The sequence below is a fragment of the Halichoerus grypus genome, chromosome 4, assembly GCF_964656455.1.
Source record: "Halichoerus grypus chromosome 4, mHalGry1.hap1.1, whole genome shotgun sequence".
Classification (NCBI taxonomy): domain Eukaryota; kingdom Metazoa; phylum Chordata; class Mammalia; order Carnivora; family Phocidae; genus Halichoerus; species Halichoerus grypus.
In genome coordinates, this window is record NC_135715.1 from 65,411,084 (window position 1) to 65,424,703 (window position 13,620).

General features: G+C 39.5%; 1 protein-coding gene across 7 annotated transcripts in view; it reads left to right on the forward strand.

The window, feature by feature from the left end:
- Positions 1-13,620, forward strand: part of DCLK1 (doublecortin like kinase 1) — a 338,012-nt gene that overhangs the window by 5,600 nt on the left and 318,792 nt on the right. The window lies entirely within an intron of this gene.

Below are 13,620 nucleotides of genomic sequence, written 5' to 3' on the forward strand. Positions count from 1 at the left end.
GGAAAAGTGTCTTAATTCTCCAGCATTTTCTGTTCCTTTTGTCATTCTCATGCTACATTTTAAAAGTCCCTTTTTATATCTTTAATCACATTGTTCATATTCATTTCTGGATGCAAATGAACTTTTGCTGTCATGATGTCTGAAATTACTTGAACTGAAAATAACCAATGGATTGTGAGATTTTTGAGTGGAAAGGAACCTTACATAGGTATTGAACCCATTAATTCTGTCACCAGAGACTGGGGCCCAGAAACTTCGAGTGCCGTATCTGTGGTTACATGGTGAGGTCGTGTTCATACTGGACTAGCAATTAGGTTTTCTGGCATTTCTTTCCCATATGGTGCTTCCTTTTACGTTTAAAGGATTGTTGTCTTTCTCTGGTATTTGAAGCTATAAAGGCATTAGTCTGTTCAGTGTATTGTTTTCCAAAGTCGAATTTAGGTTAAAAGTCATTATCTGTTGTAGACATTTCATGTGGAAAGAGGACTGTTTGAGTCCTCACGTGAGACCTGGTATCTTGTGCCAGCAAAGTAGGTAGACTCGCTTCAGTACCAACCCCATTTGAACAGCACAGAAAGCCTCTAATCACCTTAGAAATCATAAGCAAAGTAAAAGGACGTGGAGAGAGATAATGGGTTAAATTCATGCTAAGGTGCAAATGAGGATGGCTGATCCTCTTTGGACAGTAGGAGTTCCTAAGTCTGAGGTGTTCGGGTCACGACGAAGCAGCACTCAGCACAGAGGAGCATGGAAAGGGAAGTTCAGAGTTTGGGAAGTGCTTGACTTCACCCTGAGTTCCTATTCACTCCAGATACATTTGCCTGGGCCTCTTGTCTTCCTGGATCCTGGAGGAATGCCATGCACGTCATGTCCTCCCTCTCTCGTGCAGGTAGCAGGAAGCATCCCTTTCAGGGGCCTGCAGAGTTTGGGGTTCCTCAGCCCTGACCACACACAGGCGAGCCCTCTTGTCCTCCTGTGGAACCAGGATCTGTACGTGATTCAGGGCTGAGCGAGTCTGTCTCTTTCTCCCATTTTCCTTCCCTTTATCCCTTGGCAGGGATGCCAGTCCGGTCACAGTATGACGGGACTTGAGAGGGTGTGGAGAGCCTGGCTTTGGTGTGTTTATTATGTGGGAATTCACATCTCTTTTCAATGACTCGTCACCCTGCCAAGATGCCTGTAGACTTGGCCTTTTTCCTTCTATTCAGATGTTGGCACTTTCAGTAAATTAAAGGGGAAGACTGAACATGAAATCTCTCTGCATCAGCTTTGATTTTTGTGCTCTGCCCTTTTCCTGACCTTGGAAAATACAGGGATAAATAAAACATTTGGTGGGCTATTCTAAGGGACCTGGATAAAGGTGAAATGCAAAGTCAGGTGCACGATCAGTCACCAAACCATCCCTTTGAGGACTGATGGTAGTAGAGACAAAATATGCCAAGATCCCCAGGCACATTGTGAGGCGGCCGGGCTGGGCTTCTCACTCTGTTCTAGAATCACTTGCGTAGCATCTATGGGGTGGGGCGGTGTCCTTCAGTCAGTTGTCCACCCAGAGCGGATCTTTACTGAGAAGTGGCCAGAGATATTCCCAGGGTTCCTGTCCACCCAGGAGAGAGTGTGAGGGGTGGGAGGAAACAAGGGTTCTTTACATACAAGGAGCGGCAACATCATGGCTTGCTTGCCACCATCTTCTTTGTTGGTTTTTTAACACCAAATAATGCCTGCCCTAAGAGACCGCCGTCTCGAGGATAATAATGACAGCTCACAGTTATGGAGCGTGTGTCTTGCATGTATGAATACGTTTCATTCACACAGTGATCCTAGGAGCTAGGAACGGTGACCATCCTTACGCTACGATGAGAAAAGTGAGGCACAGTGTGGTTAAGTGACCTGCTCAAAGTCACACAGCAAGAAATGGTAGCGTTAGGATTTGAACCCAGGAAGGCTGGTGCCAGAGCTTGAACTCATAACTGCCACTAATAAGATACCAAGTGGGGTAATCTTAGTGGCTTTGAAATGAACTTTTATTGTGGTAGATTATTCTTGAAAACAAATGTTTTTAACCTTGACTTAATTCCAGGAATGACAGCTACGGCTCCCAGAAACACCTTAATATTTTCATTTACCTCCAAATACTTTGCTCTCCAATCAATATGAAGCAACCGCATATTGACTACTCTGATGTTAAAAAATGACCTTTTGGAAAAAAAAAATGCTTTTTTCTGATTGAATGAATGATAACTTCAGGACAGTGTGTACGTTCACATATCGGCTGTGTTTTTTAAAGAAATCCAGTTTAAACAGATTTTTTTCTCGTTTATAATTCTGACAGCATGCAGCTGCCCTTAGTGTTGAAGTAGCTGGAAATTCATTTAGATCGGCCTCTTTGTCAATTACATTTTTGCTTAGTCTGTTAAAATGCAAACGGTTGCTTCATATTCATCATTAGGTTCATATCTGTCACTTTACATACTAATTTTATGTAAACGTCAATGCATGTTATTAGCTTCTCATTTCCTTTTCCAATATGCTGATGTTTGAGTTTTAAATTAAATCCTTTTAGTGGATGCAGTGACAAGTGTATTTGACTTGTAATTTTTTTTTTAAGTTTGTTCTTTCTCACTTACCTCAGACTCAGAATTCTGAATTACGATGACATATGTGAGTTTCTTTATTTATAACAGTCTCATGGTCACTGGCACTGTTCTGTTATTATTATCCACAGATTATTATGCCTAAATTTGGTTTAAGTGCATTGACAGAGCTGACTCTTTGCCTCAAGTATAAATGTATGAGTGAGTTTGTGTGTGTCTGGGTGTGTATGATTGTAAGTGTGTCTCTTTATGCATGTTTTATATACCCACACACACATGCACACACGTATGTAAGAGCACACAATGGATAGCAGTTTTAATTGTTTGCTTTCCAAATGGCCGTAATACATTAAAAAAATCAGGATAATTAATAAGGAAAGTGGAATTGCAGTCCTATTTCTGCAAGTGGTTCACCTTGAGACGTGGCCTCATTTTCCCAATATTGCCTCTTTTCCCCCAATTTTACACGATTTGTGTTCCACCGTAGGTGTGTAAATGTTGTGAAGGTAAATGAAGAAATAACATTTAAAACCTTTAAACTCTTAGGAGAAAGATGTAATATAAATCCCAAACATTGACTGATTGATTCTGTTCTTTATCAGATGCTCAAGCTTCACTGATGTATACATGTGTTGGGGGTGAACCATCCACCCCCCCTACTTTTAAATAGGCTTTATTTTTAGTTTAGTTTTAGGTTCACAGCAAAATTGGGCAGAAGGTACAGAGATTTCCCATATGTCCCCTTCCCTCAGCACATGACCAGTCTCTCCCATTGTCATCAGAGTGGTGCATTTGTTATAATTGATGAATCTACACTGACACCTCTTTAGCACCAAAAGTCCAGGGTTTACACTAGGGCTCACTCTTGGTGTTGTGTGTTCTATGGATTTTGACAACACTGTAATGACATGTGTGCACCATTGTAGCATCATCCAGAATAGTTTTACTGCCCTAAAAATCCTCTGTGCTCCACCTTTTCATCCTCCCCAACCCCTGGCAACCGTTAATCTATTTGCTGTCTTAAATAGGCATTCTTCTAACATCTTATGTGAATGTAGATATAAGAGGGCCAGGGCATTTCCTGTAAGCATTAACATAAACGCTATTCAGGTATGTTGTCTCCTGGATATAAGTAAGTTAATTTGTACATCAGTTCTGTATGTATTAGAAATGAGTCCCCTTCTTTCTCAGCTCTCTTATGCACCTTGATCCCCCACTTCACCATGGACACTGTCTGACTCCGGAGCTGGAGTGTTAGGGCTGTTCCCAAGTCCCCATCAGAGTTAACTTCTCAAGAACAAGCCCACACTTCGCCCCACAGTTAGGGAATCTCTAACCACGATTTCCGGTCACCCAGTTCTCTTGACAATTTTTCTTCCCCTTGATGTGGTGTCATCGATTTCTTTCTGTAATTCACTGGCTTCTTCTTTGCCTCTCCCTGCTAGAGTAAAAGTTTTAAATGAATCCTGGGATGGCTGTAAAGCGTACTGTCTCTAAAATTCCCCTCCAGCAAATGGCTTACTAGTTCTGTTGTGGTTGTGGTTGTTGTTTTTGTTTTTGTTTTTGAGTATCATGTCAGAGATACCAGGTTAAGGATATACATATCATTTGCCCAGAAGGTAACTTATGTGCTTGCGGCTCTGCCCCTCGCTTTGTGCGCTTAGCAGTACATCATATCATACAGCTAGAACTACTGTGTCCTTTTTACTGACTTCATAGTATTCCTTTATACAAATGTACCCTCATTTATTTAACCAGTCTTTTATTGATGGGCTTGTATTGATAGGTTTTGACCAATCCTTTGTTATCAGACACAGTTTTGCAGTGAATATCCTTGGATTTAAGTTTTCTATCCCATGTAGGAGAATCTTTGTAGGATAAATTCCTAGAAGTCATACTGCTGGGTAGAGAGGTACGAGCATTAGACTCTTAAGAGCTGTTGCAGATTTTCATAGATGTGGTACCAGTTTATACTCCCATCGGTAACATATGAGACTGACTGTTTTCCTATACCCTCAACAAGACAGTGTTTTATTTAATGTTTTGCTACTTGCCAACCTATTATAAAAAGAAAAGCACGTATCCACTTATAGTTTTAATTTTCATCTTTTCATATGATTAAAAATGCATTTGTATTTCTTTTTCTATGTGTTGTTTCTTCATAGCTTTTGACCTTTTTTCTACCAGGTTGGGGTCTTTTTTTTATTGACTTGTAAGACTTTTTTATTTTAGAGCTATTAGCCTTTTGGGATATTAATTGAAAGTTTTTTTCCTGGATTGTCCTTTATGTGGTGATGTTGCTTATTATGTTCTTTGCCATGCAGATTGAAAAAAATTGAAATAATCAAAAGTATCAGCCTTTTCATTTATGGCATGATTTTCATGCCTCTTGGGTTGTACTCTGAGATTATAAAGCTGTTTCCCTCATTTTCTGCTAGTATTTTTATGTTTTCATTTAAAAAAGTATTGTAATGGATGTCATATTCATACAGTGTGGGAGGTAGGGGTTCAATTTAACCTTTTTCTAGGATACATCCTCATTTTTAAAAGTTTTTATTTTGAAACTAATGTAGACTTATTAGAAGTGTCATAAAAATAGTTTTCATATGCCCTTTCATATGCCCTTCCCACAGTGGAACATCATACACAACCATGGCACAATGATTAAAAATAAAAGTTATCTTTGGATATCCTTGGATACTAGTTATGCTAGTAACTACAGGTTTTTTTCAGATTTCATCAATTTTCCCCTTACTGGCCTTTTATTTTTGGTTCCAGAATCACATGTTGCATTCAGTTGTTAACGTCTTCTTCATCTCTGCCAAGCTTTGACAGTTCTTCAGTCTTTCCTTGTCTCTATGGCCATTTTGAAGAGTACTGGTCAGTCATAGAATGTCCTTCAATTTGGGTGTAGCTGATGGTTAGATTGAAGTTAGGTATTTGTGGCGGGAATTCTACAGAAATGATGCTGTGTTCCTTTTGGTGCATCATTTCGGGGTCCAGGATGTTGCTGTGTCTTGTTACTGGTGCGATTAGCCATGATCAATTGGTAAAGTGGTGTCTGCCAGTTACCTTCACTCTAAAGTTACTCTTTTCCCCCCTTTGCAATGAATACATATTTGGGGGAGAAACTTTGGGCTATGTGAATCTCTTGTTTCTCCTTAAATTTTGCCCATGAATTTTGGCATTTACTGGTGGATTTGCCTACAGCAACTGTTGCGGTGGTGTTCAAATGGTGAATTTCTATTTCCCTCTTTACTTGTCTTACCCTTAAACGTAGGTGTCCTCTACTTTTCCTGTCTTTGGGTCTACTGTGATGTCATCAACTCTTATTATTTTAACCACTCTTTTTTTAAATTTTATTTTATTATGTTATGTTAGTCACCATACATTACATCATTAGTTTTTGATGTAGTGTTCCATGATTCCTTGTTTGAGTATAACACCCAGTGCTCCATGCAGAACGTGCCCTCCTTAATACCCATCACCGGGCTAACCCATCCCCTCACCCCCCTCCCCTCTAAAACCCTCAGTTTGTTTCTCAGAGTCCATAGTCTGTCATGGTTCATCTCTCCCTCCGATTTCCCCTCCTTCATTTTTCCCTTCCTACTATCTTCTTTTTTTTTTTTTTTTTAACATATAATGTATTATTTGTTTCAGGGGTACAGGTCTGTGATTCATCAATCTTACACAATTCACAGCGCTCACCCTAGCACATACCCTCCCCAATGTCCATCACCCAGCCACCCCAACCCTCCCACCCCCCTCCACTCCAGCAACCCTCGGTTTGTTTCCTGAGATTAAGAGTCTCTTATGGTTTTTCTCCCTCTCTGGTTTCATCTTGTTTCATTTTTTCCTCCCTTCCCCTATGATCCTCTGTCTTGTTTCTCAAATTCCTCATATCAGTGAGATCATATGATACTTGTCTTTCTCTGATTGACTTATTTCGCTTAGCATAATACCCTCTAGTTCCAGCCACATTGTTGCAAATGGCAAGATTTCACTTTTTTGGTGGCTGCATAATATTCCATTGTATATATATACACCACATCTTCTTCATCCATTCATCTGTTGATGGACATCTTGGCTCTTTCCATAGTTTGGCTATTGTGGACATTGCTGCTATAAACATTGGGGTGCACATACCCCTTCGGATCCCTACATTTGTATCTTTGGGGTAAATACCCAGTAGTGCAATTGCTGGGTCATAGGGTAGCTCCCTTTTCAACTTTTTGAGGAACCTCCATACTGTTTTCCAGAGTGGCTGCACCAGCTTGCATTCCCACCAACAGTGTAGGAGGTTAACCACTCTTTTAAGGCCCATTTCTTCCAAATAATAATAAAACCTTTCTTCTTCACTCCTACCACCTGGATATACTTAACTGATACTTCAGTTGTTAGTCCTTTCAAACTCAGCCTGCATACATGTGACCTCATTCTTTTCCACTACCCAGAATTCATTCCTCTTCTCATATTCTAGATCTTGTGAAATGGTGTCAACATCAGTATTATAGTTTTCAAGTCTCATCACTGTTTTAACAGTATTGCTGTTTTTTTACTGCAGGAGCGATACATTCTTATACACTGAGCATTGTAGAAAATTTGAAAGATGCAAAAACATTTAAAAAAATTAAATAATAACTCTTCATATTCCTACCACTTGAGTCTTGTTGTCTCTTCCCAGCACTATTACAATGGGCTCATAAGCTGAAAATACATATCTTAGTTTCTCTTTTGCAATTAGTTTTCTCCTCTTTATGGAATCTGTATTTGTCCCTGCTTTTCCATTCCAGAGCCTCTCTTAGGTCAGATCCTTTAGGACACACATGTGTCCCAGACAGTAGTCTTTTTTTTTTTAATTTAATTTTATTATGTTATGTTAGTCACCATACATTACATCATTAGTTTCTGATGTAGTGTTCCATGATTCCTTGTTTGCGTATAACACCCAGTATTCCATTCAATACGTGCCCTCCTTAATACCCATCACCTGGCTAACCCATCCCCCCACCCCCTTCCCCTCTAAAACCCTCAGTTTGTTTCTCAGAGTCCATAGTCTGTCATGGTTCATCTCCCCCTCTGATTCCCCCCCTTCATTTTTCCCTTCCTACTATCCTCTTCTTTTTTTTTTTTTTTAAACATATAATGTATTATTTGTTTCAAAGATACAGGTCTGTGCCATACAGTAGTCTTTAAACCAGTTTTCCTGCCTATAAACCTGGCCACAGACAGACCACTTTGTGCTATACCTTTGCTTCATAATGGCTCTCCACTTAGATGTAGAATACAGCCCACAGTCTTTAATGGATTTCTCTCAGTGACCCTGCTCCTGCCCCTTCCTTTCTGTCCGTGTCTCCTATTACCCATTGATACACTTAGCAGTGAGTTTGACTGGGCTCTTTGCTTGTGCTCTCCCATCCCCAGGCTTCCCTTCTCTCCTGCAAGGGCGATAGGATGGTGCTCTCCCGAGGGTGTGTAATGTCATGGTTAAGTTATGGCTCTGGAGTCAGACCACCTGCATTTGAGTCCTGGCTCTACTTTTGCTAGCCATGTGACCTTGAGCCGGCTGTCTATCTCTCTGTGCCTCATTGTGCCCTGTGATAAGTGGTGTGTTAATACTTAGCTCATAGGGTTGTGTTGAGGATTACAGGTTAAACAGCATGGGTTAGAACAGGATCTGCTACATGGCAGACATTCACATAACCTCTTCTGCCAATGCTGTCTCCATACTCATCCCTCAGCCTGCAGATATGCAAATCTCCCACAATCTAAAAAAATTCTTGCCTGGTCTTTCTGACCTCTCAAACCCAGAGGTGTCCTGTGATAAGAAATATCTGTATATGCTGTCTATAGTTGCTCAGCTTCCAGTCATACTTCAACTCCTTGATTAGCATCATGATACTGTAATATACTTATTTATTTTATACCAAAGTCTCTGCCATTGGAGTCCTCACTGCCTAGCATGGTAGTTTTAAGTACTCAATAAATATTATGGGAAGAAAGAGGAAAGAGAATGAATGGATGGAAGAATGGATGAATGAATGAATGAATGAATGAAAGGAAGCCAGCATCACTACCCAACTGAAGTGGCCATTATAGGGCCACATGTGGCCTTTTAGTGGCTAGGCCAGGGATCTCTAAGGAATTCTTATCCTCAATGCTGTCCCTGGAGCATTGGATGCTCATGTCTGGGTCTCTTCCAGTCATGTCTGGGTCTCTTCCAGTCACACACTTACCGCCTTTCATTTTCCATGGCTCCAAGGCACCTGATTTCTCTTCATTCCCTTCAGTGGCTCCTCCATCTCTGGGCACTCTTTAGAGACTGGTGTTGCCCTGGATTTCTTCTTGTCCAGTCGGGCATGGTCTCCCCTGGAGTGTTTTCTTCAGTTCCATCTCTGTAGCTGCCATATGCATCACCCTCCAAACTCCAGGCTTTTATTTCTAACTGCTTGCTAAAAATCTCCAACTAGTTGGCTCCTAGGAACTTTAAATTTAGTATGTGCACAGCCAAATTAATATCTTTCCTTACCATCACATCCAAACCTGGTTCCCTTCTTACTTTACCTATGGTGGTATATGGGAAGTCAACCAAAATGGAAGTTCTAGTGTCATCATTTCATTTTTGTCATTTTGACTCAGATTCCCTTGGTTCCCACATCCAGACAGTTGCCAATTCTACCATCTAGTCAACTGATTCTATCTGCTAAGTTCTCCTCATTGCACCCACTCCTCTCTGCCCCTAGTGCAGATGTGTAAAGTTCAATTCTCCGTCTCCTCTCTTGGTCTGTTATACCAGCTTTCTCAACTTCTCTCTTCCCACGTCCTACCTTCAGCCCTCCCTTTACATTGAAGCCAGTGCGAGCTTTCTGAAACTTGGGTCTGATCATGCACAAAAACTTTGACCTTGGACCCTACCACAATCTTACTCTAACTTGTTTGTCCATAAAACAATTTTTATTTTTTGAGAAAGACATGGTAATATCTCACAGACTGTCCCCTTACTGTGCAGTGTAGTAGAGAATATTATTATTTTATTTTTATCTGAAATGCTGTCCTCTTTCTTTTCTGCTGTGGAAAATCTTACCCTCATTTCCAAGGCCAGCATGAATTCCATTTCTTCTTTATTGAAGTGGGACGTGGGAAGTGATTTCCTTCTCTCCTGAGTTAGGGTTGCCTGGACCACTTATTTGGCAATTATCGCTTCCTGCCTTGTGATGAATTCTTTTCATATATGCATCTTGCTTTCTAAGCTCTTTAGAAGACAAGCTCATGACTTAGGAGTCTTTTTACTCCCCAGAGTGGCAAATTCAGATTTTGTACCTCTTATTGGAAATTTAGGAGTTTGTAGTTAATTTTTAGTTTTCATGGCTACTACTGTATGTGCTTGTTGCAGTTTTGTTGGTTTTTATTTTATTTTATTTTTAAATTTTTTTTTAAATTGAAAATTTTTTTATTTTTTGCAGTTTTGTTATTTGTTATTCTGTTTTTAGGAGAAATTTTTAGCAATGAGTATATACATTTTCATGGTTCCAAATACAATTGGCCAGCCATGTTGCTTTCAAAAAGGGTTGTTATCGATTTATAATGGCCCTAGTGGTGTTTTCTAATTTCTGTGTATTTTGTCTTTATCCTTTGTCATATATTTTGGTACTCTGTATTTTTGTAAATTTTAATAAGCTTTGCCCAGTATAGTAACCCATTGTTCTGTATAGATCCTCAGTCTGTTTTCCCCTTTTTATTTTAGTTTCTCTACTTTTCAGAACACTTTTAAATTTAAAATTTTGGATCTTTTTTTTTTCTTTATTTTTCTGTTGCATTGAATTTGAGAACTTGACATTTTCCACAGGACTGCATACACATTCAAATTTTATTTTCTGGAAGCTTATTTTTATGTACTCTTATATTATGAAAGACTTCCATGGAAGAATGACCCAAAGAACCTTTGGGGAAACTTTTCTCTTGCCTTTAATAACACTATCAAAATCCTCTTCTTAAATCAGGGCCTTTTGATAGATTATGAAATGTTGCCATGTTTATTTGAGGTAAGCTCATAAAATATAATATCCAGAAGGCAACTTTATATTTTGTTCTGTAAATAATATCTTCATGTAGTTTTACTCAGTTTATTTTTAGAGGTCTCAATACATATTTGAGTCTTTCCCAGTTTTTACTACAATTCACACTAGTAAATTTTAATTGCTAGAGTTTTTAATGAGAAACTTTATTCTCTGGAAAAATGAAATTTTTATAGGCATCTCTCACCTAAGATACTTTTGAATATGCCACATTTGGAACTTAAAGAAGTCCTAGAGGAGGTAGCAACCAGAGATTAGGTCATTTTCAGACTGAGGTCAAGTGATGTTACATATGACATTTACAAGTCGCACCCTGAACCAATGAAAAAGCTCCAGCAGTAAGGGGAAATAGAGCAAACTTCTAGAATCTCCTAATATGGGATCTTGTGGAGGGATACCTTTCTAGCTCATTCATCACAGGCCTGGTTAATCAGGAAGCTGGTACCACATTCCTGGAAGTTTTCAGTAGTGACTTAGATTATTTCTTTTAAGTGGAAATCCTTTAATTTCATAATGGGAGCTGATGGCCAAGGAGAATTAACTTTACAGATTTTTAAATAATAAACTTTGTTAGAGAACATTTATTTCCATACTTTGAATAACAGCAATATAATAAATTTACAAATGCATGTGTGATTTTTTGAAAACAAATAAAACATAGAACCTTCAGTATCTCAAAAATAATCTAATATGCTTACACAGAAATCATTCCATTTTTCCAAGATCCCCAAAATACCTAGATCTCTCAGGGAAGAAATTACCATATTCTGTATTTTAGTAGGCATTGGTCAGATCCAAACATGATATCATGTTTTATTTCCTTACTTTTTTTTCTTTTAACTGTCATTTTCTTTATCTTTATCTTTGCTTAAAAGCAAATGTTAGTTTTTTTGGCTTTTGTAAATGCCATAGCAATCCAGACAGATGCTGCTTCTGCAGCTCTTGCTATTTGTTGGGGTGCCTTGGACACCCAGAATATTAAATTTCAAGTTGAGGATCAGTCTTAACACAAAGATTTTTGGCTTGAATACACTGGAACAAAACCAGCAGTATGATAACCAACCAGCAAGTCATTATGTTTGGTAATTCCCAGCTCTACGTCTAAATAGACTGTTATACCATTTCCTTTAAACCATCAATGATCTTTCCCGTCTTGCCATCCTTTTTAAGGTTCACCTAGAGTAAATAATCCCAAACTTTCAAAGCAAATTAGGGGTCCTAAAATGCTGGTCACGAATTCTAACCTGTGTGTGGGTTTTCCCCATACATCCCCCAATCAAATCCAAGTTGTCACCGACTTGGATTGGCCAAAAGATAAGAGGTTCCCATGACCCCCTCCTTTGGTTCAATTAATTTGCTAGAGTGGCTCACAGAACTCAGGGGAACATTTTACTTCTGGGATTACCAGTTTATTATAATAGTATATAATTTAGGAAGAGCCAGATGGAAGAGATGCATCAGGCAAGGACTGTGGAAAAGGCTTGGAGCTTCCATGTTCTCTGAGCTCACCACTCCCATTCAATCTTAATATGTTCACCAACTGGAAGCCCTCTGAACACTGTCCTTTTTTTTTAATGGATGCTCCATTACATAGGCACAATTGATAAAAAATCACTGGATTCGGGGCGCCTTGGTGGCTCAGTCGTTAAGCGTCTGCCTTCTGCTCAGGTCATGGTTCCAGGGTCCTGGGATCGAGCCCCACATCGGGCTCCCTCTTGGTGGGAAGCTGCTTCTCCCTCTCCCACTCCCCCTGCTTGTGTTCCCTCTCTCACTGTCTCTCTCTCTGTCAAATAAATAAATAAAATCTTTAAAAAAAAAAAAATCACTGGATTCAACTACTAGAGCCTCCCTCTAAAGTCAGGGAGGTGGACTGAAATCTTCTACCCTCTCATCACACTGATTGTTCCCCTGGCATCCAGCCCCCATCCTCAGGTGCTTGCTGCAGGCTCCTCATTAACATAAACTAAAGTGTGGTTGAAAGGGGACTTGTTATGCATATCAAGATATCTTTATTGCTCTAATCACTTAGGAAATTCCAAGGGTTTTAGCAGCTCTGTGCCAGAAATAGTTTGAAGACCAAGTATATATTTTTTATTATAAATCACAGCATCAGACCATTTTGCTCAAATATACTTTGGTTTTGCTAAATTACCTTTTATTTTATTGTTGCAATATAAATTACACCATAAAACTTTGGGACGGCTTAGTGTGTATGAAAAGTTTATTACAGTAACTACAAGTATTGCTTTATTTATTTTTCAATAGCCTGTAATACCCATACCTCTGTCAGGACTTGAATGCAACCTATTGATGATTCTCTAATCAAGAATATAACATAGGGGCGCCTGGGTGGCTTAGTTGGTTAAGTGTCTGTCTTCAGCTCAGGTCATGATCCCAGGGTCCTGGGATTGAGCCCCTCATCGGGCTCCCTGCTTGGAGGAAAGCCTGCTTCTCCCTCTCCCACTCCCCCTGCTTGTGTTCCCTCTCTCGTGCTGCCTCTCTCTGTCAAATAAATAAATAAAATCTTAAAAAAAAAAAAAGAATATAACATATCTCTTAAGTCTTGGCCCCATTTAAGGAGAGATTAAACACTGGAGACTCAGCTATTTGACCAAATTAAGACTATGTATTCTTTCCATTCAGAACAATTACATTTGCTAACTTACAGTTGTCAATGATATTAGCACATTAATTGAAAAGTTATTTTCTAACAAAGTCAGAAAATCAACTTTAAATTGAATTAAGACAAGGCAGTAACTCTAGTGGTGGGAAGCAGTTCAGAATTTTTATTAAAAGAAAAGTTTTCAGGGGCGCCTGGCTGGCTCAGTGGGTTAAGAGGCTGCCTTCAGCTCAGGTCATGATCCCAGGGTCCTGGGATCCAGCCCTGCATTGGGCTCTCTGTTCAGTGGGGAGCCTGTTTCTCCCTCTGCCTCTTCCTGCCGCTTCCCCTG